The following is a 22,223-nucleotide window of genomic DNA, read 5'->3' as shown; positions in this document are numbered from 1 at the left end:
TCACACTGCTCCCTCCCAAGGCGTGTGGTGCAGAGGTGGGGGGGACTATCATCTGCTGTTTATGTGTCACATCTAGTCTGGAGCTCAGTTGCTCTGTACCTCAGTTTAACACCTGTGAAATGGGAACAATTTGCCAGAGAAACACTCTGTGCAATTATTATAAAGGTGAACCTGTGCTCTGTTCTCTGGCTTTGATACATTATTCCCATACAGCAGATGAGACTTGGGAGTGTCTCACCACATGAGCAGCCAGTTTATCGAGGGAGTGTGAGCTAGTCGAAGGCTCTCTACCAGACGTGAGCAACTTGTGGCTCTCTACGTAGGTTTTCCGCCGACAATTTTTGTCAGTCCTACCCAGCATACCCAATGGTGAAGGATAAATGAGTGTTTTAGGCCAAAACCTCTGGAGGGCCATAGGATGCTCTACACAGGTAAGAGGGACATCTGCATAAGATTATGGCTGAAAGCTTTTACCAGCTTGGCTCCTTCAGCATGGAGAATGGTCATCAAGAGGCTTTCTCTGGATACACCATGGAAAGTGGAGAGATACAGCTCTATGATACACAGAGATTATATTTTTAATATTCTGCATAGGGTGTAAGTATATCTAAGGCCAACATTCACACTTCATAAATGACTAATCACTGTGGGAATGCAAAGAATAGATTTAAGTATTTCAAATGGTGAGACAGTCTGAGTAAAATGACTGTTTTTCAGCATTCTACTCAAGGCACCCAGTGCAGCTTCTCAGGAGCTTTTACCAGATGTGGTGCTATTTGAAAAGGTCCCCCTGAGATCTAGCTGCCTTGCTATCTGAAAGTTCGGAGGGACTTTCAGGTGCCAGCACATTGTCCTTGGTCCTAGATATATCTGCCCTAATTTGCCCATGTTTTTAGTAGTTGGAGACAGCCCCTAAGCCAGTGCTTTAAAGTGAGTTAAGTTGGGAGTTTTGTCAATCCAAAACCATGTGCCAGAATCCTTGGGTTCATGGATGTCTGTGCAGCCCCAGGCCCCACCCAAGACCTTGCTCATCCCTAATCCAGCAGCTCATAGGTGATTGATTTGCATTGCCACCTGCTGAGGCTGCTTGAGCTGCTGCAACTGTTGGTACTGTCTCAGTTTCTGAGTCAACAGAGGAAATGCTGCTGCGTGGAATCCCCCAGCAGACCTGCTAAGAAGAGTTGGACTGGGAGAGATAAACACCTCCTGTACACTCAAATACTGTTATCCTCCATAAACCCACTAGTAGAAGTTTGACCTTAAATTTATGATTAGGGAAGGAAGTAGGACTCCATCCTGAGGCATCCAGTTCCTTCTAGTTATTGGCCACTGATGTTCCAACAAGAACCAGGATATTTTGTAGTGAATAAAGTGAATGGAGTTTTGTGTGTGTGTATAAAAATGTTCTTCCTATGCAAAAGCAGCAATTAAAAAACTAGCAGTGCATCCTGACAGAGGGAAGCCTGGCCCATAGAACTGACAACAGTCATGGAAGAAGCCATGAGGAATTTCAAGGATTCACCACTTCAAAACTCAGGTGATTTCATACACAAGCCATACATTCCACAACAAGAAGTTCGGGTTCTAGAAACATTCTGATATTGTGGAGGAAATTGAGCCTTAGTGTGCAAGTATGGAATGCTGTATTGAGTACTGGGCAATGGGGGAAAGAGGGATCTTACAAAGTAGGTGTAGAACTATTGAACAACCTTCATGGAGATAGATGAAGTGATTTCTGTGACAGTAATGTATGCAAAGGCTTGTTCGTGGTGTAAAGCAAGTCTGCACCTAGAGCCAAAAGGCAAGAGTGAAACCATAGAATTTCATGGAGTGAAACAAGCCAGTGATTGTGTTCTGTAAAATATAAAGGACAGGGGCTTATTATCATTTATTTATTTCATTTCATTTCTACACCGCCTGTCGCCAAAGCTCTCTGGGCAGTTTACACCAAGCCTTACAAGCCTTAGTAATAAACTGAAAACTGCAAAACATTTATGGTGTAAATTGGTGAAAAGAACTTAGCCTGGACCAGGAGATACATATAGATTAGTTCAGAACTGCTTTGACTTTTAATCAAATGAGAAGCAGCTATAAATATTGCTAATAAAAATGAAATACATAAAAAACTGCCAGCTGTACAAGATGATGTTGGGTGTCCATTCTGCTGTATGCCAGGAAGGAATGAGTAATATCAAGAGAATTAAAGGAAAAATTTACAGCACAGTGGGGAACTAACCAAAATACTTTAAAGCCAGACCTGTTCCATGTGCCCTCACAGGGAAGTATGAAACTAAATCAGAAGAATGAAATGATGGAAAATTCTGAACAGTTTTAGAAAGAACACCCATAGCACCAATAACTAAGCAGGATGGAACCATGTGCTTTAATATGTAGGTACTGCAAAGACACAAGAGTTCAAGGCTGCAAGCTAAGCAGCAGGACAAGTACATGCTTCACATGAGACAAGCATCCCAGGGGAACAGCTGTGCCTTGGAGACACTCCAACTGCATATGAGCAGGGCAAAACCTATCGGGCCAGTTTACTGCATTTGTTGGAACGACTTCTGGGTTGCTCTGCTCTTTACCAGTTGTCTGTGTTCTGTGAGGTGCAGTAGTTATTATATTTAAATTCCACCTACTTTCCCTGAAGGAACTTAAGGCAGCTTACATAATCCTCCCTCTCCATCCCACAGTCTTATCCTTGCAATAGCCCTTTGTGGTAGGCTAGACTGTGAATCGAGCAGCAATACATACATACATACACATATACATATACATTCAAATTTATATGGCCTTATCCCTTCTCTTAGGAACACAGGTGGCGCAGTGGTTTAAACCGCTGTGCTGCTGGGCTGGTTGATCGAAAGGTCGCTGGTTTGAGTCTGCACAATGGGGTGAGTTCTCGTTGCTCCATCCCAGCTCCTGCCAACCTTGCAAGTAGATAAAAAGGTACCACTTCGGTGGGCAGGTAACAGCGTTCCGTGCACTTCGGTGTTTAGTCATGCCGGCCAAATGACCACGGAGACTGTCTGCGGACAAACGCTGGCTCCCTCGGCTAGGAAACGGAGATGAGCACCACCCCCTAGAGTCAGGCATGACTGGACGTAATGTCAAGGGGAAACCTTTACCTTTATCCCTTCTCTCAAGGAGGCATTAACAGCCCAGGAGTGAACCCTCTCTTTAGATTCCCAGTCAAGGGGGCAGGTGGTAGGATGAGCAGAGTCACACATCCTTGGGCTGCAGTAACTGAAACTCATCTAGCAAAAGGGGACTAGAAGACAGTGCTCTGGATACATCCCTGGATGGTACTGAAACAACAGTGGAATCACATTCATGGCGGATCTGCGTGATTTTTTCCTCAAAGTGCATAGGAAATTCATCCTAGCGAGTCACAAGGGTTCTGGAGTCTCATTTCGCAAACCAGATGAACCAAATTGTTTTGCTGGATGGCACTGTGAGGAAGCATTGCAGGTGGCAAAATACTGTCATTTTGCCAGCTTTCTTGCCATGGAATAGGCTCAGTCATGAGCTCTATGTCATGATCGATCAGACTCATTGCAAGACTTCCTCCGCTTGTGCTCCAGCCATCGCCCTGCTCGCTTCACTGTCCTACGCTCCAGTGGGGCCTGCCAGCCTCTGTCAGAACAGAGAGGGTGCCTAGACACAACCATGGCAGCTGCCCAAGTCATCTCCCTGTTCCATAGGATTGCCTGGTCTTTGACAGGAGCACCTACCATATCTGACAAGTATTCTTTCAGAACTTTCTGGAATCCATCTGGATCCATCAGTCTCCAAGGGTGGACCATTCTAAGAGGTCCTCTGCCCTTGTGAAGAGAGGGAGGGGCTAACAATCTAAATCTCACCATAAAGTGATCAGGCCGTGGCAATGGGGTTAAACTTATTCCCTCCACATCAGGACCACCATCCTTCTGCCCCATCAAAAAGACCAGATCAAGCGTGTAAGCTTTTTCATGCATCGGTCTGATGGCATGTTGAGACAGCCTCATGGTTGCCACGGCAGCTGTGAAGTCCTGTTGCACCCTGTTGCACCCTGGAAAAGGCAGTCTCAGCATAGACATTCAAGTCCCCCAGAACTAGCATTCTAGGGGTCTTCAACACCAGGTCCAAGACTACCTCCATTAGCTCAGGTAGGGAGACTGCCTCTTGAACAAGAGGGTGGATGATATACCAGCAGGATCCCCAGTCCGCCTCAAGAACCCACACACAGTACAAGCACTCAAGATCAGATCCTGAGGCAACAGAAAGCCTGGAGAGCAATAATGATATTCTGTAAACTAAAACCGCTCCCCATCCCTGGCCCTCCAGGCAGTGCTGGTGCTGGATCACATACCCAGGTAGGCATAGAGGAGAAAGAAGAGTCTCTCTGGCCTCTCTCACCCAGGTTTTGGAAATACACACCAGGCCAGCACACCTTCCTCCATAATCAAATCATGGATTACTTTAATTGCTTAAATAATTTATGGAACCAGTAGCTTGTATTTTGCTTGCTCCTTTATTTCATTTTTTTCCTAAAATCCATCCAATCCCTTTCATCCTACTCATTTGACTTACTCCTGTTGCTGTTGATGTCTGTCCTGAGTTTAATCTATGGGGTTAGTTACTAACCCAACCATTTGCACTCACCCACTGCACCACCCCCCAGTCTGGCCCTAGTGGAGTTGACATCATCACTTAAGCACCAATATGTTTGTAAGCCTGTGCATGTCACCAAGTGTATTTCTGACTCTGGGTCTTCCTGTGTGTGTGTGTTGGCTAGCAGTTCACAAGCACCCATTCTTGTTTTCCCTCCTTCACTCTCTCTCACATGCCAGTGTCTTTAGTGTATTCCAAGCTCTACGTTATTGGACATGGCCATATCTTTCAAGAGCCGTATCTCGCCAATCCACTCCCTCCGGCCTCCAGGACTTCATTCCTTTCATAGTTCCCAACCCCTGTACTTATTTGTCTCACATTTGGAATGTTTCATCACCTCAAGGCACACTTTCTGCAAATTTCATCCAATCCTGCCGCATTTGTTTTAAGTTATTGGTGCTTGTCCGTTCTCTCACTATAGTCCATGGGAAAGGCAGTACAAGCTTAGAAAATGAAGGATGGAGAAGGGTTTGGCAATACGCTGTTTGGTGCTAGTTACATTGCACGAGCACAAGCTACCTCTGCTGCATTTGCCCACATGGCAGATTTTCCAAGGTGAGCCATGGTGCCGGCAAGCACTATTGGTGTTGCACTAGAGGTAGCTTATGCTGGCGTGCAATTTCTGTTAGCACTGGTGCTGAATAAGATGAACTGAATGGATGAACAGTTCAAAGGAACTGAAATGCAATGTCTAGCTGAGTTTTTGAACTGAAACAACCCTTATCCAATCCAATCAAGAGGCTTGGAGAATTTTTTTTTCCTATGCACTAGAAAAAACCTAGATAATTGTTTTGTTCCTCATTCCATATGCAGACAAGGTACTGGAAGAGAAAGTAAAGAGAACTTGGAGTGAGTTAGCATTTCTGAAAGTGGGATATGCCCGAGGAACCACAATCAGGACCGGACTGGAAGCCAAAGGTTAGTTCCTAATAGCCAGCACCAAGGTCTAGGCCTCCTGTGATAGGCCAACATTAGGGATGTGCAAGGAATCCATTCTGGGAGGAAAATTTGCCAGATTCCCTGGTTTCAGCTTCCTGGACTCCGGAAGCTGCAGCCTGGAATCCAAGTTCCTGGCTAGAGTGCCAGGGCTAACTGCCAGGAGAGGTCACTGCCAGCCAGCAGCAAGCAGGGAAGAAGGTTTGGCTTCGTGAACTTCCTCTTGGCTTGGCTCACTTAGCTGAGCACGAGGAAGTCTGCGGATTCTGGAGGGACACATTCCAAAAGGGTCGGTCCCTTTTGCCTGATGTGATTGCCTGATATGATTGATGTAAGTTATACAATTCAGCCTGCAAAACTGTAGACGCATATGCAGGAATAAATGCAAGCGGGACATACTTCTGAGTACACCGTCAAGTTGCACACAGACTTCGTTTACTTTTAACTTATTATTCATTCTGCAGCTTTTAACAGTTTTCCCCTTCTGAAATTTTTAAAAGAATTATTTCCAGAGAGAGAGAGAGAGATCTAATAGCTCTAAGCTCAAATATTAGATGTATATGTATGCATGCATGTATGTATTTTTACTTTCTATACCACCAAAGCTCTCTGGGCAATTTACAACATTACTCATAGGATCATACACTCAGGTCACCCATCCAGATTCTAACCAGTCCTGACCCTGCTCTGATTTCAAGACCAAGCAGGATCAGGCACTTGAGGCTTTTGGAATATTTTCTACCTGAATACTTTTTACTTTAAATCTGAAAGAGTCCTGTGGCTCCTTAAAGCCTCCCAGATAAGTGTGGAACTCACCTGAATTCAAACATGCCAATCAGTGCCCCTGACAGGAATTTCAAGCCAGGAAGCCACTGTCATCACTACCTGGTCATCAGGATACAAAAGGGGACTCTTCCGTGCACTGAAAGGTAGTGCCAGACTAATTTCTTACAGCACAATTGGCCAACACAGTTGGAATGTGCCTGAACAAGTTGCCAAATATCTTGACAGCTGCCAAGGCTGGAAACTGGTTCTTTTGTTATTTGGGAGCCACGAATAACCATTCCCTAGCTCTGCCACTGATGTGGGTGTGCGTCTTCTAAACCAACACTCTTGGTTTAACATTGCTGTTACAAGCTGAAGCCAGACCCCACCCTAAGGACATCCAGTCCAGTTTCTGTCAGTCACTGCTCCATGTTGTTTCAGTGGTAACCCCTGCACTGTGGGCCTGCAAGGGCGGCTGTGTAGAGGAAGCGGGCTTTTGTCTGCTCGGGCCACTGGCTTGCCTGCATCGGCATGGCCTGCACTGACTGACTGTTGGTCTCCAGGCTTTCCCACAGGGACATTCCTCCACCCAACCTGGATATGCCAGGATAAATATCGCTGGTGCACCAGGTCAAAATGTTCTTATTTTCCTGCCATTTTAGTTGTTGATTGTGCTATGTGGTTTTACATTGGCTTTTCAACTGTTTCGGAACAGGTGGAATGGTTGATATGCTATTATGTATTGCTTTTTATTGTTTTATCATAGGCCTATCGAATTTTATTGTTACTTGGTTGTTTTATAACAGGCAAGTTTGTTTGAATTTATTTTTAAATTGACTGTTATTTGATATTTTTAAGTATATTCTGTACACCACTCTGAGAGCTTGTCTAATTGAATGGTATAGAAATAACTTAAATAAATAAATAGTAGGTAGTGGTTAGAGCACTGGACTGGGTCTTGGGAGATCCAGGTTCTAGTCTTCACTAGTCATGAATGTCTGGGGTGTCTCAGAGGAATTAACTTACTCTCAACCTAACCTATCTCACACAGTTGCTGTGAGAATAAAATAAAGAGAAGGAGAAGGAATAGGGAGCTGCCTAGGTTTCTTACAAGAGAAAAAAAGAAAGAAGGCAGGATATAAAGGCAACAATAATATTCAAAAGTATTCCAATACAAAACTAACATTACATCTTCCATTTCCCCCTTGATTGCTCCCTATTAGTAGTAGAACTCTGTCTCCTGGCACTGACGTGGCTCTTTTTAGTAGTATATATAAATATATGATTAAACAAATAAAACTACCGCTTTACTCTGAATTTAACTGATCTCACACACGCACCTTTCCCCTCCATTGTCTGCTGTTCTGTGTGTTGCCTCTTTTCAATTCTAAGCCATAGGCCTGGGTCTATGGCTTATTTTTGTTTTCCATGTTCTGTAAGCACACTGGAACAAACAAATAAAACCAACTGACACCAATCAATGTTCAGAATCTATTAAACAGGGAGACATGAGTGCTTGTAATGAAAGCTAATGCCCATGAAAAACACCCTGCAGACGAAGGCAAGCCCCAGAGCTGGAAGAAGGTGATGAAAGTAGAAGGTAATTTGGCTGGTAAACATACTCATCTGCAACAAACATACTCATCTACAAGGGGGGTTATTCTGCAGTGGGTGTAATGGAAAGCCGTCAGGGATCCCCCTTTCCCCCAGCAAAAATGGGCAAATTCCTGCCCAGAAATTCCCTGGTCCCTCAATTCCTGGACCAGGCACTGGATTCAGCACACAACCACCCAAGTGTAAGGAACAAAGCAAGTTTATTAAAAGGAGAACATGCAGGGGTGGAGAACACGAAAAGGATAAAACAGGGTGAAATGGGGAGGGGAAGCTGGAAAGCAGCAGTTGGACAATTTATGGCCAATCAAACAGCCCCCAATCCCAGGGTCTTGTTGAACCACCTGAAAACAACAAAGCTAACCCTCTTCTAAGCTGTACACAAAATCTCTACCTTATGCAAGGCCTTGGTGTGCAGGGCATCTCAGGATTGTTCAGCATGGAAAATAGGCAGCAGACAGAAACCCGCAGAGAAACAAAGAGCCTTTATCCCCCACCCGCACCGCCACTGCTGGTCAGCTGGGCCAACCATTTACTCCAGGTGTTGGCAATCAACAAGTCAGTTCTGCTACCTCTGGCTTTGTAACTGCTGATAATTCCCAAAAATGCATCGCAAAGAGAGGAGAGGGACTCCCAAGACCTTGGGCACCAGATTCCTGCTGAACTGGCACCAGAATGGGTAACCTTTAACCATTATGGTTTTAACCCTTCACTTGCTCCCTGGGAGCCTAAAAGGCTGGCTCACGTTACAGTGGGGCAGAGGACCCTCACCGCCCAGTAGATGAGTGGGTTGGCCCCAGCTACTCCCAAGGAAGGCTCGACTGCCACAATTAAAAGCGCAGCAGGAAATCATGCTAAAGTGGGCTGGGTGATATCAGTGGACATGGCTGCCTGTGGTGTCCATTTCACTTCTTTCCATGGGGCTCTGTGCCCATGTCAGTAAAGAAGGGGGGGAGGGCTCAGCACAGGGGGGAGGAGCAGCTGCTGGCCACTGGCCTCGTCCCCAGCTTCAAGGAGGGGGAAATGCACCAAGCAGGAAGGCCTGGCCGGGCTGCCCTGAGCGACAGATCTCCAGCTTTGGCCGCCCAACAACCTCCACCACCGGGCGTGCTAAATCAGGGGACCCACCTGGCCATCTCCAGTCTGGGCCTGAAACACATTCAAATGCCAGTGTTCTCTGCACATCTGGAAGGGGGGTTGTGGGGGAGGGGCAAGGGGAGAGAGTCTATGGCAGACCCTAGCCTAGGTTGCAATGCTCAGTACCTGTTGTTTGTAAATTACTGGGGTTTTTTTAATGGTTTAGGATACAGAAGATCAGCTTTTTAGCCTCACAGAATACGAACTGTATTTCTTCTTTGGGAGGCTAATAAAGAGAGTCACTCTATTTCCTCATAGCCTTCAAGTATCTTACTCCCGTCCACACCCCTGAAGCCATCCACACATGCTCTGTGGACCACCATTAAAAGGTAAGTCAAGAGGTCTAGTGGCATGAGGGGTGACAGTAAGAAAAATGAGCAGGGTCTGCAAGAGGCTATCACAATGAGTGCACATCTGCAGCACACTCTGGTTTCTGGGAGGAAACGGCATGGCCTGTACTTCCCTCTTTTAAAATAGTATGCAACTGTGTATAGCAGTAACACGTTGAAGTAGACCTGCAATGTATTAAAATTTGTTTCCTGTGGCACAATGGGTCCTTGTCAATTGGCTAGCAAATAGCATGGCTTCCCAACATCTTTGAAAGAAGCCTAAAAGTAATTTTAAACAAACAAACAAACAAACAAACAAACAAATAAATCTTCAAGTGAAAATAGTGTTCCCTTTACTATGGTATATTCCATATATTTGCATATTATTTCTGCAGCCCTTTAACTGAAAGACCAGAGGCCTGATTCTACACACACACACGGCTGCCCACAGCCCTTTCTCCTGCTCCAGCTGGTAAGGCAAACAAGGAGAAGCAAAGCAGTAAGTGCAGCGCCAATCCTTGCCCTTTCTGCCATGGCACGACACAGCTTCACCTCTCTTTGAGAACGGAGCTCTGATTCCGTTGGGTACCAGATCTAAAAACAAATGTCGGTTGTGCCAAGCACCGCTCCAAGCTGTGGATATAATGGGATTTGAATGGGAAGTCCTGGACACAATAAATCTGTGCCATATGTGGCCATTTCCTGTGTCAGTTCCTTTCTCATAACCAGTGGACTTTCCCCCACTCCCCCCGTCTCTCCCTCTCTTTCCCTTTCATGACCCCACACCAGGACTCTGAAATCTTTCATGGCTGCTTATCCGCCCGGGGCTCTTCCACAGCAGTTGCATAAATAAACGAATTTGACAGCAAACATCATAACGGTTAGCAGGAGTGTGCACTCCCTGTGAGTGCCTTGCCCTGCTTTGCTAGAGAAATGGGAGAGGAAAGGGCTTGTTTGTTACCACAAAGCCAATGCATGCTCTTTGACAGGCGAGAAAGAATTAGTCCAAGAAACTTGTCAGACTATTGTTGCCAGGGTAGGGTTTGCCTGGTTTTTGTTTGGTTTTGATACAAACCTGGAAGAGTCTTCTGCTCCGGTCTCTCTTCCTACACTTGCCACTTTCTAAAAAAGATAAGGGAGACCAATTTGCTATGGGGACTCTTTCGAAATACAAGCACCACAGTCGGAAAAGTCTTATTTTAAGTGAAGCACAAATTCTGTCAGATTCAGGTCTAGCTCAAGCTGGGTTCATCCCTGTGGTTAGCCAGTCCTTCCTGCCACTTCCATCATCTCCATCCAAGCAAAACGGATTACCTTTGCAAAGCGGGAGGGAGCAGGTGGTGATGGGGAGGGCAGCTAGAGACAGGGCAGGACAGGAAGACCATTCCCAGGCTCCCAAACTGAACCACAAGCCAAAGAAATTTGCATCCCTAAGCTCCCTGGATGGCGGTGGCATGCTCAGGAGTGTCCTTCTGCTTAAGGAGAGGGTAAAAAAGTCCTCTTCAATCTCCAGCAGGCCCCGTCTTCTGTCAGTTACCTCTTCTACTCCTTCGCTTTTTAGGTAGTTGTATAGACCTGGTTCAGGGCAGGATACATGCTTTGCCCATTTCCCCAACCATTCCTTCAGGATGCTAAAAAGGGGGGGGCAGCTCCCCCCCCCCAAGTATTTTCAAGGACAGCTAGAACAAACAATTCTAACCACCCTCTTTTGGAGTTCCCCCATTACTAATAAATGGTTCTGCTCTTTTGCAAAAACAAAGCTTGGAAATCAGAAGATTGCTGCAGAATATAAATATTCAGTTTTGTTATTTATGAGAGCTCCCAATTAGAATGGTTTGAGCATCATCAGTAAGAATTAAAGTATGTAAAATGCAGCAGAGAAGAGAAGACTGCTTAGGGACGCTGCTGGTGCGCCACCTACCCCGCTGCCCATCAGACTCCCTGACTGAGCTGATGGAGGTCTTGGACTAGGTGTGGAGGACCCCCAGGATGATGGTTCTGAGGGGTGCAGTTTCCACACTGCAGATGCTTTATCCAGGGTGGCTCCGTGGCCACCATGACAACAACGGGGCTGTTTCAAGAAGGTATTGGTCCAACACATGTACAGGACACACCCTTGATCTGGTTTCCTCAACTGGGCAAGGAGACTGAGATCTGGAAGTGGCGGGATTAGCACCAACTCCATTGTCATGGTCAGATCTCTTCCTAGTGAGGCTTAGACTTTTGGCTCCTTTGCCTGCCAGCAAGGGTGGGGGGCCTTTCAAAATGGTCTGCCCTGGAGGCTAATGGATCTTGTTGGTTTCCAGGGGGTGGGGGGCAGTTCCAACTTGGTGCCTTCTATTCTTTTGGCACCAGGTGAAGACCTTTTTTATTTTCCCAGCATTTTAACAGTTTTACTTTTGAGCCTAATTTTTTAAGATTGCATTTTATTCTGTACCACATTTTAGGCTTCTATGCTGATTCAGTTACAATTGCTCCGTGTGTTTGTGCCTTTCTTTTCTTTTTACATTTGCCAACCACCCAGAGATCTTTGGCTATTGAGTGGTATAACAAACAAATGCACTGCATCTACATAGCTGGTTAAAATATATATTGGTAAACAGAGATAGTCTAAAACTAGTATTCCTGATTTTCATATCTGGAGCTTGAACTTTGGGTACATGTTGAACAGAACATCAGCACACAGCCATAGCATGCGAAGAGAATGGCCTGCATCCTAAATATAGTAACTCATGCTATTGCTCTTTCCAAACTGAGTTCATATGTGGTGCCTACCAGCGTATCAGCCCAAGGTGCCACTGGGGCAGGGCTGGTCTCAACCAGGAGCCCTCAGAAGTCAGTTTGCAGAGCCCCATCTCTTTACCAGGACACAAGCCTTGCAGGCTGAACTGTGTTACTCAAGGGCACTGCCATGGGTCAGTGCAAGCCAGCGTAAGCTGCTGACCCTTGGCTGAGCACTCAGTCAGGTTCCCCAGAGGCAAGCCTGGTGGCAAGAGGCCACATAAAGCCCCTATTCAAAGAACAGTCCTGCCTCTGAGGAACTCTTCTTACCGGTGGGGGCCCAGCCCGGCCTCATGCAGGCCCCAATCCACCATGCTCCTTCCCTCAGAACTTGACCAGTCTTGGGGTGTTCTCAACTTGGTGCTTCAGCTGGAAATAAAACACTTTGTTCACTCACATTTTATGCAAGATGTTTTTCAAAAATCTGCACTGCTATGTTTTCCACAGGAGTCACTCAAACTGCTGTGGTCATGCCTGCCCTGCCCTGCCCTGCCCTTCATTCGTGACAGGATGGGCACACTGTTGTGGAGAAAACTCTGCATTCATGTCTGCCACCTTCCTTTCCCAGTCCAAGAGCAGGAAGCGGGCAGGTGCAACAGTTTCGGGCTTCACTCGGCAGCCTGCACGAAGTATCAGGATTAGACAGCCACCGATGCCCCCGGGGGGCCCAAAAGGCAAGGAGTGGCAGCCTGTCAAAGAGGCCCTCCTTCTTCCCTTTAATCTGCTTGCAAGGGAAGGAAAAACACGCTCTGTTCCCCACTTTCCTGGTGGCAGGAAGGCTTCGAAGGGCTCAGTGTGCCTCCTTTCTGAAATCCTTTACATGGGTGTGAGGAGGCATGCGGGGGGCAGAGGGAATCCTGGCCTGAGCCTCAGCCACTGAAGTCCCCTGCGCCAGGATCGTGCTTCTGCTTTCCACCCCGAGCTGGAACAATAGGGATTTCACTGCAGGTGGTAAGAAGGAAGGGGACCGCCTGTTCCCCCAAGAGGAGGGCTCTCGGTCTTGGGCGATGCACAGAGGTCAGCCGGCGGCTGTGGAGGCAGGAGGCTCGTGCGGCGCTAACCAGGAAGGAGCACAGTGGAGTTCCCACGACCACCCACGACCACCAGCGGGAACAGAACAGTGCAAGACGTCTCTGCACCAAAGAGAGATGCTATGAAAGCCCTTCCCAGAGGTGGCTCACAGCAGTGGATGGACAAACCCGGGAGGGCTCCCTCAAAGCACCCTTGGGCGGTGGCACCTCCCTTGGCCACCCTCAGAGGGAGGTTGCTCGAGCCAGGCTGCGCATTGCCCTCGGCAGGCACGGAGTGGCGAAGCGGCCCGCAAGCGTCTCCGGGAGCCAGTGGTGCACAGGCGTGCCCTGTAGCCACCCTGAATCTCGCTTGCGCCACCCACTGGACCAGGATCTGGTTTCCCCCTGACCTCTGAGACCGACTGCAGTTGCAGTCACAAGACACAAGTCAAGGGATTTAAAAAAATAATATCAAAGGGTATACCCACAATAAAAACTGAATAGATGTATTATATACCAAAGTTTGTCATGCCAGCCAAATGATTATTATCATTTAACGTTGTTTGTTAGGGCAGTCAGGAGGTCAGTGTGTGTGAATTCCATCCACAAAAGCCAGCCCTTAAGAAGGTACTGCCAAATACCAACCCAATGGGGCAGGAACATTTTGGAACATCAGCCCTAAGGCTAAAGAAATCCTCAGAGCCCATGCACACTTGAGGCAGTTCCCGTTTACTGCAGGTCTGCTTCTGAGGTGCCTGGCATTTGTCCCTGACATAGTGCTATAAATAGTCTGAAGGACTATAACCTTTAGCTAATGCCTCAAGGCATTAGGATGCATATAGGCACACACAGAAATTAGCTTTTGGTTAAGAGGGAATTGCGGCGGGGGGGGGGGAATTAGGGATGACTGAATCTATCAACATTGATCTTATTCATGTTTTCTTTGTTCTGCCACTAGGTTCATTCCGTCCTGGTTCTGCACTGGGTTACCTGACCATTTGTCCCAGTGCAAAATATGTACATGCTCTGTGCACCTTTTTTCAAAAGTTCAAAATGCATATACTCATTGTATATGTGCAGCCCTTGACGAAAGCCTGTTTTTGCACATTTTTTCAAATGTACTAATTCTTCCATGTGCATTTTTGAAATGTGTGCATATATTGAGATACATTTTCTTGTTTGCAAAACAGCTCCAGCAGCCTGCAAATTGCATTCTGGTCCAACCTTGGGGGACTCCAATGCGTGTCAGCCATTCATTTTCATGGTTCCAGCTGTGCTAGGAAAGTGATCATCACCAGCAAGTGTATACCACTAGGAATCTGTGACGATCATATTGTAACAATCTGAGGGGCACCTTTGCTCATGTCTGAGAAGATCCCCTCTTGAATTCTTGCAAGAAGAATCAAGGTGGAGACAGACCACTGTGAGCAGCCGTACCCAACTTATTTTTGCCTGCACTTCTGGCCCTTCATTCACCTGCCGCTTTGTCCCCTAAAGAGTAAAGGACCCACCTCAGTGCCCACTGGTGTTGAAGCAAATGAGCTAAAAATAATTTTAGACAAGACAAGACAAGACAAGGCAGACAGACAGACAGAGGATCCCCTTAGAGCTTCTCCTCCTCCTCTCAAATGTTCATAAATAAAGACAGTGTCAACATCATAATACTGACAGTGTTTTTTCCTGCCAGGCTCTTGATGAATGAACTACGGGTTCCATTATCCCCAGTGGAACATGTTGTGCTTCATATGCTTTCCAGCTTGGACCTGGAGAGGAAAATGAAAGAGGTAAATTAGTGCTCAGACTGCAAAATTTCATGGCAAGCCTCCATTGGCAGATGTGTAATGAGAAATGCTAAAGGAATGCATTGATTTCCCAGTCACAGACAGAAACACCCTGCCTCTTGCCACCTCCCTGGAGCAGGAAGCAACAGCAGCCCTTCCACTGTTAATGTTTCAGATATTCGCATCTGACGCATCATGTGTGCAAAGAGGAATCCTGCCCCATCCTCGCTCCTCCTCGGCTGCCTGTCGGCTCTTCTCAGCGCGGAGCAGCCTGCTCTGCATATGTAACTTGCTTCACCATATTGCATATCAGGAGCTGGCTGAACATTCAGGTGAAGTCTGTAAAACATGCCCAGCTTGGCAAGTCTGAGCCAAGCCTCCGATGCTTGACATTTGAGTGGAGCACAAACAGAAATTGCCATGTGCAGCTGGCCCCGTCTGCTCTGGTTTTCTGTCTCCAGACCTTCCAATCAGGCTGAGCATGGGGGTGATTTCCTGGCAGTGCTCAGACATTTCTCTTCTGTGATGCACAAAACCAGGACTGAAAGCAGGCTGGTGCTTCTGGTGACCTCCTGCCATGTGAGATGAATCATCTCAACTGGAACGCCATTCTTTGCTAACCCAGATTTGTAAGAGTGCTCTGTATATTAAGATTGCTGTGAGAAACACCAGTGGTCTATTAGGGCATCCTTCCACGACGCGTAAAGGCTGGATGCTCCGCACAAGTGCACCCTTGTACCCGGGGTGATGGTGTGAATTTGTAGCTCTGAAAAACTCAGACCCGATCCTTTGAATGTAGGATCAGAAGCAGACCTGAACTGCTTGAAATGCTGTGCTCCTCCAGCTAACTATTCCCCTCCGATCCCTCCATGATTCAGTTTGGGAGGCAGTTCAGAACTTCGACTCCCATGCTTACCAGCAAGAGGGGACCATTCAGAGCAAGAGCAGGAGTTTCATTTCCAGTTAAAAAGAAGCTGAAAATCATATCCTATTTCTAGGATGTCATCCCTGCTAGAGCTAACTCTCCATTTCTTCTCATTTTTTGTTCTACCTTGGGAGAAGATTTATAGAATTGACAAGGCAAGGATGAGCATAGCAGGGAAAAAGCTTTGGAAGATGACTGATCACCAATAAAGATGATTAAATTGTCATGATCGTCATCGTCATCGTCAGCAGCATCAGCATCAGCATCATCAGATAGCTTTTGAGTCAAGCCAAGAGAAGGTCGCCAGGCACTAACGGCGAGACACCTTGTGCACAGCTGTGTTTAAGGATGGCCGTATGCACATGCATGATGTCTGTGTAATTGCTGCAGGAAGCATAAGTGCAGCAGGCATTTCCTGCAGCAGCCACAGTATGATTGGTAGGCTGCCCTGATCCTGCGTGATTTGGGGTGCAGAATGGAAGAAACAGGTGCTACAGAAAATATTGTATAGCAAAACTTTTAAAATAAAAGGGTTCTGTTTCTGCTAGCTATAGCATTTCACAGTGGCCTTTTTTAAATTTTCTGTGGCTATATTATATAACTGCTCTTCAACCTGCTTTTTTGGAAGCAGGAGTTATATTTTAGAAATAAAGGGAAATTAAAAAGATAGGCCTTTGTGTGATGCATGTCTTATGCCTAAACTAAGGTGCAAGTCCTTACAGGATGATGCCTATATAGAATGATTCTAATCAAGGTTGCATCTTCCTATAATTCTGAGAAAGCACGCTCTGTCTACTTGGTGCCCTCCAGATTTGTTGGGCTGTAATTCCCACCATGCCCCAGGCATAAATTTCAATTATTTTTAAATATGGCACCAGAAAACTGTTGTAGGCAGGCACGGTCCTCTTCCTCAGAGCTCTCCATGTTGCAGGTGACCTGGCATCACCAGATGTGAACACTCCCCATCCGCTGGATCCCATGAACTTTATCCTCATCTCTACTCTGCCTCTAAACTCAGACCTTTACTTGTCACCACTGAAGCAACTGGCAAACATGTATGTGCGGAAAAGTTACAGGAGCACCATGAGCTGAAGCTAAAACCAGCTCTTTCTCCCAGATGCCGAAAGCGATCCAAGTTTGTACCGCCATGCATGCACATAGCAAAAAACATGTGAGCATGCGTCACTGGCATCAGCATTCACAGCAATACGTGGCATTTCTTACCTGAAGGGACATCCAAGAAAGCATCTTGCTGCGTGCCATTGGACTGGCTCCAGCCTTGTGGTTTTTTCATCCTTCCAGTCACTCCCAGCAGTACGCCAGTGCCCTGGGAAAGCAGCCCCAAAATTGGAGTGGGTACCTATGAAGGGAGTCTTTTTTTCTCTTGATTGGGCCAACTGTAAATGACCTGTGACACTCAGCAGTGTTATGACCTGGCTGGAAAGGCAGAAGTGGAGCCAGATTTCACCACCACCACCAGAAGGAACCCTATGGGAGAAGACTGCTGGCTGATAAGGCTTGTGCAGCAATTTCCTGTGGCTGTAGCTCGGGATGTGTTATTTGTCTCCAGAACCTTCACATTTCTATGCTCCACAAGTGATTTATGGTACTAAAAATGTGGACTGTTCTCATACCTCGCAGCATTTATATTAAGATGCTTTTCTCATCTGCACTGCGTAATGTTGAGCTTGGAAGAGACTTCCCCTCCCCTCCTCTCCGCTCTTGCTTGCTAGCTTTCATAGTTCCTCTGCATAGGTCCAAACAGATTTGTTTCAAGTTAAATTGACTCCAGGGTTTCTTCTCTGGATTCAACACAACCATTCTGAGTGGGACCTCATGGCCTTACTCGTCAGTCAGGTGGCCACTGGGCAGGGAAATGTAGCTGAGTGAGTGAAAGGGGTCCTCCACCGGTAATGGGGGGATTTCTCACCCAGTCCTGAGGAAGGGTGGCAGGTCGGCCACAGGGCATGTGCTGTGCCTGCAGGAGGCCCCACTATTGCTCTTTGACTCACTGGGGCAGGGCTACACATCAGTCCTGCCTGAAAAAGTACTGCCCATCAGTGGCCACCTTGCTGCTCACCTCTGACTCCAGAACATTTGTGAACTAGGGAGCAGGCACCGGGAGCCCCTCGGTTCTTGAGAGAGCCACTGTTTCCCTCATCCCTTCCTTTCGAGAATTATCCATTCAGAGCTGCTTTCTACTCCTTGCTCTTTAACCTGTGACCAACCCATAGGACAACCTCTCTTCTTTTTCCCTGACAAGGTGTAAACGATGCCCATGGGATCGCTGCTACCCACATGCACACCGACACTCTGAAAGAACCATCACTTTTACTTTGGCAGAAGCTGTGTTTCTCTTTCAGTAAGAAATATCCTTCTGCGTGCTTAATACATTTACCTTTGGCCAACTGAAGGCCAGTCTGGGGAAAGTCTCCTAGGACAGGTTACTGGAAGGCAAGCAGGTTGAGGGGGGGGTGGATGGCGCTCAAAAGGGAGGTTTTGGAGGCGCAAGCCTTGACAATACCTCTAGTTAGTAAGGTGGGGAGGCGGAGGAGAGCACCGCCATGATGCGAAAGGAGGTGGTTAGAGGGATTAGACAAAAGAGGAACCTCTGTAGGAAATGGGTACTGAGGCAAATAGACAGACAGGTATACCGGGAGGAGGAGGCCCGTTGCAGAAGGATTCTTCGCAAGGCTAAGGCGGATTACGAGCTGAGACTTGCCAAGAATATCAAGAGCAACAAAAAGGGCTTCTTTCAGCATGTAAATAGGAAGAGGAAGGGGAGACAAGTGGTGGGACCGCTAAATAAGGAGGAAGGCGATCCAGTGACTGATACGGGGGAACAGACACAGATGCTAAATGACTATTTTTCCTCTGTGTTCTCCCCAAAGCAGGACGGCGGAGATCCGCATACGGGATTAGATGATTAGAGTCACCCCCCCTTGAAGTCAAGGGGCTCCTCAGGGCATTGGACATTACAAAGGCGCCAGGCCCTGACAGGTTACACCCGAGAGTACTTAGAGAGTTGGCAGGGGTTCTCTCACGCCCGCTGGCCTCCATTTTTGAGACCTCATGGAGAACAGGTGAAGTTCCAGAGGACTGGAGGGTGGCATCCGTGGTCCCAATTTTCCAAAAGGGTAGTAGAAAGGACATGGGGAATTATAGACCAGTTAGCCTTACATCCATTGTAGGAAAAACAATGGAAAGGCTCATAATAGAGAGAGATCTAGTGATGCTAGACAGGGAAGGGAGGCTGGCAGCCACACAACACGGCTTCTGCAAAAACAGGTCCTGCCAGACAAACCTTGTGGAATTCTATGACAAGGTTTTGAGATGGCTAGATGGAGGGGATGCAGTGGATGTGGTTTACCTGGATTTCAGCAAGGCCTTTGACAAAGTACCCCATGATATCCTGGTGGAGAAACTGAGGAGTTTTGGGATACACCTAAGCACTGTCTGGTGGATTAGGGCACGGCTGACAGACCGAAAGCAGAGGGTAACCATTAGTGGGGAATCATCGGGATAGTGGCCAGTGACAAGCAGGGTCCCCCAGGGCTCGGTCCTGGGACCAATCCTGTTTAATCTTTTCAAAAATGACATGGAAAAAGGGGTGACCAGTTTGCTGATCGAATTTGCAAACAACAGTAAAACAGGAACAGTGGCCACAACTGAGGAGCAGGTACTCTAGATCCAGAAGGATCTGGACAGACTATGGAAGTGGGCAGGAGACAACAGGATGGCGTTCAGTGGGGATAAGTGCAAGGTCTTGCACTTGGGGCACAGGAATGGGCGTCATAAGTACAGGTTTGGGGACAAGTGGCTGGAGAGCAGCACTTGTGAAAGGGACCTCGGGGTGCTGGTTGACTGCAGGCTAAACATGAGTCAGCAGTGTGATGCGGTGGTCAAGAGGCCGACTGCCACCCTTGGTTGCATAGCCAGAAGTGTGGCTTCTAGATCGAGAGAGGTATTACTACCACTTTATATGACTCTGGTGTGCCTGCAGCTGGAGTACTGTGCTCAGTTTTGGGCACCTCATTACAGAAAGGATATAGCCAGGATAGAGTCAGTGCAGCATAGGGCCGCAAGGTTGGTGGCCGGTTTGCGGGGGTTGCCATATGAGGCGAGACTGAGGGAACTGGGTCTCTTCAGCCTGGAGAAGAGGAGACTCAGAGGGGATCTGTTGGCAACATACAGGTTTGTGAACAGATGACACACAGAGATGGGTAGAGACCTGTTCTCCCCTGCAGAGGAAGGCAGGACACACTCCAATGTAGCAAAGCTCAGGGAGCCAAGGTTCCATTTGGATGCCAGGAAGCACTTCTTGACAGTCAGGACCCCGAGGGTGGGGAATGGGCTTCCATGGGGGGTCGTTGAGGCCCCATTGGTGAGGATGTTCAAAGATAGGCTGGACATGCACATGGTGGGCATGTCGTGAGTGGAGCCGGCTGGTGCTGGAGGTCAGATTAGTTGGCCTGGGAGGCCCCTTCTGACTCACTCTGTTTCTATGTTTCTAATAATGCTTCACAGCCATTTATGCAGAATGTGTACAAAGCATTAAGCATTAAGTTTCACCCTCGCTAGATCCCCTCTAAAAAGTAGGTCTTTCACAGGCTTCTTTCCAAGCATGGATTGAAGAGGGAGTGCCTCTCTGACCGGAACAGGTGCTCTGCTCGCCAGCTGACCACAGGTGGGAACCTTAATTTCCACAGGCTGCCTGAGCAGGGGAATCGGTCAGCGGGCTCTCCCCCTCCCCTCAACCCCAACCAAGGCTAGCTTTTCCAGCATGCCCTTGCCCAAGGTGGCCCTCACCTCCCAAGAGGCACAGCAAGCAGGAGGCAGGGCAGAAAAAGGGCCCGGGGGGGGGGGTGGATCTCTGCTGGTGCAGTGAGCCATCGTTCCAAGTGGATCTATAAGAACCAGATGTAGCCCTGGCTGCTTGCACCAGGACAGCCAGGTCTCTGATCGCAGGATGCCACTCACCCGGTGATTGCTCCAGCCTCGCCCATGTTACATGGAAGGGTCTCCATGCCACGGTGCATATGGGGGCATGATGGTGTGGAGAAACACCATCTGTGTGAGCCAACCCTCAGTTACCAGAAATGTACTAATAACTAGTATTAGTGCACAGCATAAAGGAGTGATTCAGAAAATACAACTGAGCCCAGCCTACATGTTACATTCATTCCTACTTGTGTGTGTCTGGGTTTGGTGTAACAGCTGCAGGCACCCTACAACCAAGGGTGGGGCAGTGGCACAGGGGAAGGGAGTTAGCCATTTCCCCCTCGCTGCAGTCCCTATGACTCCCCCCCCCCAGCTGTTTCCCAGGGGGGCGAAAGGGAAAGCAGCTTTCCCCTCTGAGGAATGCCTCTCCTGCAGAAGGTGGTAGCGCTGGAGTGCAGGTGGATTATGCATGCACTATCCTGCTGGTTTTCCTGAGTTGGGGGGCAACAGTTAATTCCCAGCCTCAGCCCTGCTCTGGACTGCAGGGTCCTGAAGCTGCCACTCAGACAAAAGCAAACGCACATGAAAAGGTTTGTTGAACGCGGTGTCTAGCTTGGCCCTCATCCACTGTTCCTTCTCTCACTCTTCTTTCAGGAAGTGAAGAGCAAGCAGCTCATGGAGGGTTTTCAGCAGCCTTCTGTCTCAGCGCTGACCAGGTGGAGAAGAATGCTGCGGGAATACTGGATTGGCACCAAGCGCCCGCAGCCTTCCTGCATGACCGGGACTGCAAGCCTGCGCATGCCGGGTCACTGGGCAGAGGTCAGATGTCTCTGCTCCCTTCCTAGAAGGTTTGGAGTGGAGTGAGCTGCTAGCTTTCATCCTTCCTTGCAATTATATAGGGCAGAATTCCCCCTCCCTCAGGCGAGCAGCCAGCCTGCCACTCCGGATTCATTCAAATTATGCCAAAGCGTGAACTGAAGCACAGCCACGGGCCAGGCAAACGAGCCCTCAGTCCGGAGGTGCAGTGCTGCCTGTCAAGAGCAACAGTCTCTAGTGCTCGGGAAAGGTTTTGCTTCTAGCAGCCTGAAGATGAGAAAGATCGGGCGAGGGGACAATAAGGAAAGATAATGATTCCATCTTTGCAGAGGAAATGGCAAGTGCAATTAGAATCGCCATCTGAGTTGTGATCAAAATTCTGATTAATTGCTTACTGCTGTTTCTCAGAGAAGAAATTAGTGCATATCTAATTGGTTTTGCTGACATGCTCCCTGTGCCAAGTTTGCCCAAATTTAAGTGCAGAGAATGCTGCATCAGAGAAAGAGAGTTGCAAGTGGTGGGGAGGGGTGGAGGGGGA

The sequence above is a fragment of the Varanus komodoensis genome, unplaced genomic scaffold (assembly GCF_004798865.1).
Source record: "Varanus komodoensis strain SLA01 unplaced genomic scaffold, ASM479886v1 scaffold97, whole genome shotgun sequence".
Classification (NCBI taxonomy): Eukaryota; Metazoa; Chordata; class Lepidosauria; order Squamata; family Varanidae; genus Varanus; species Varanus komodoensis.
The sequence above is the reverse complement of the archived record's forward strand: the minus strand, read 5'-3'. Positions refer to the sequence as shown.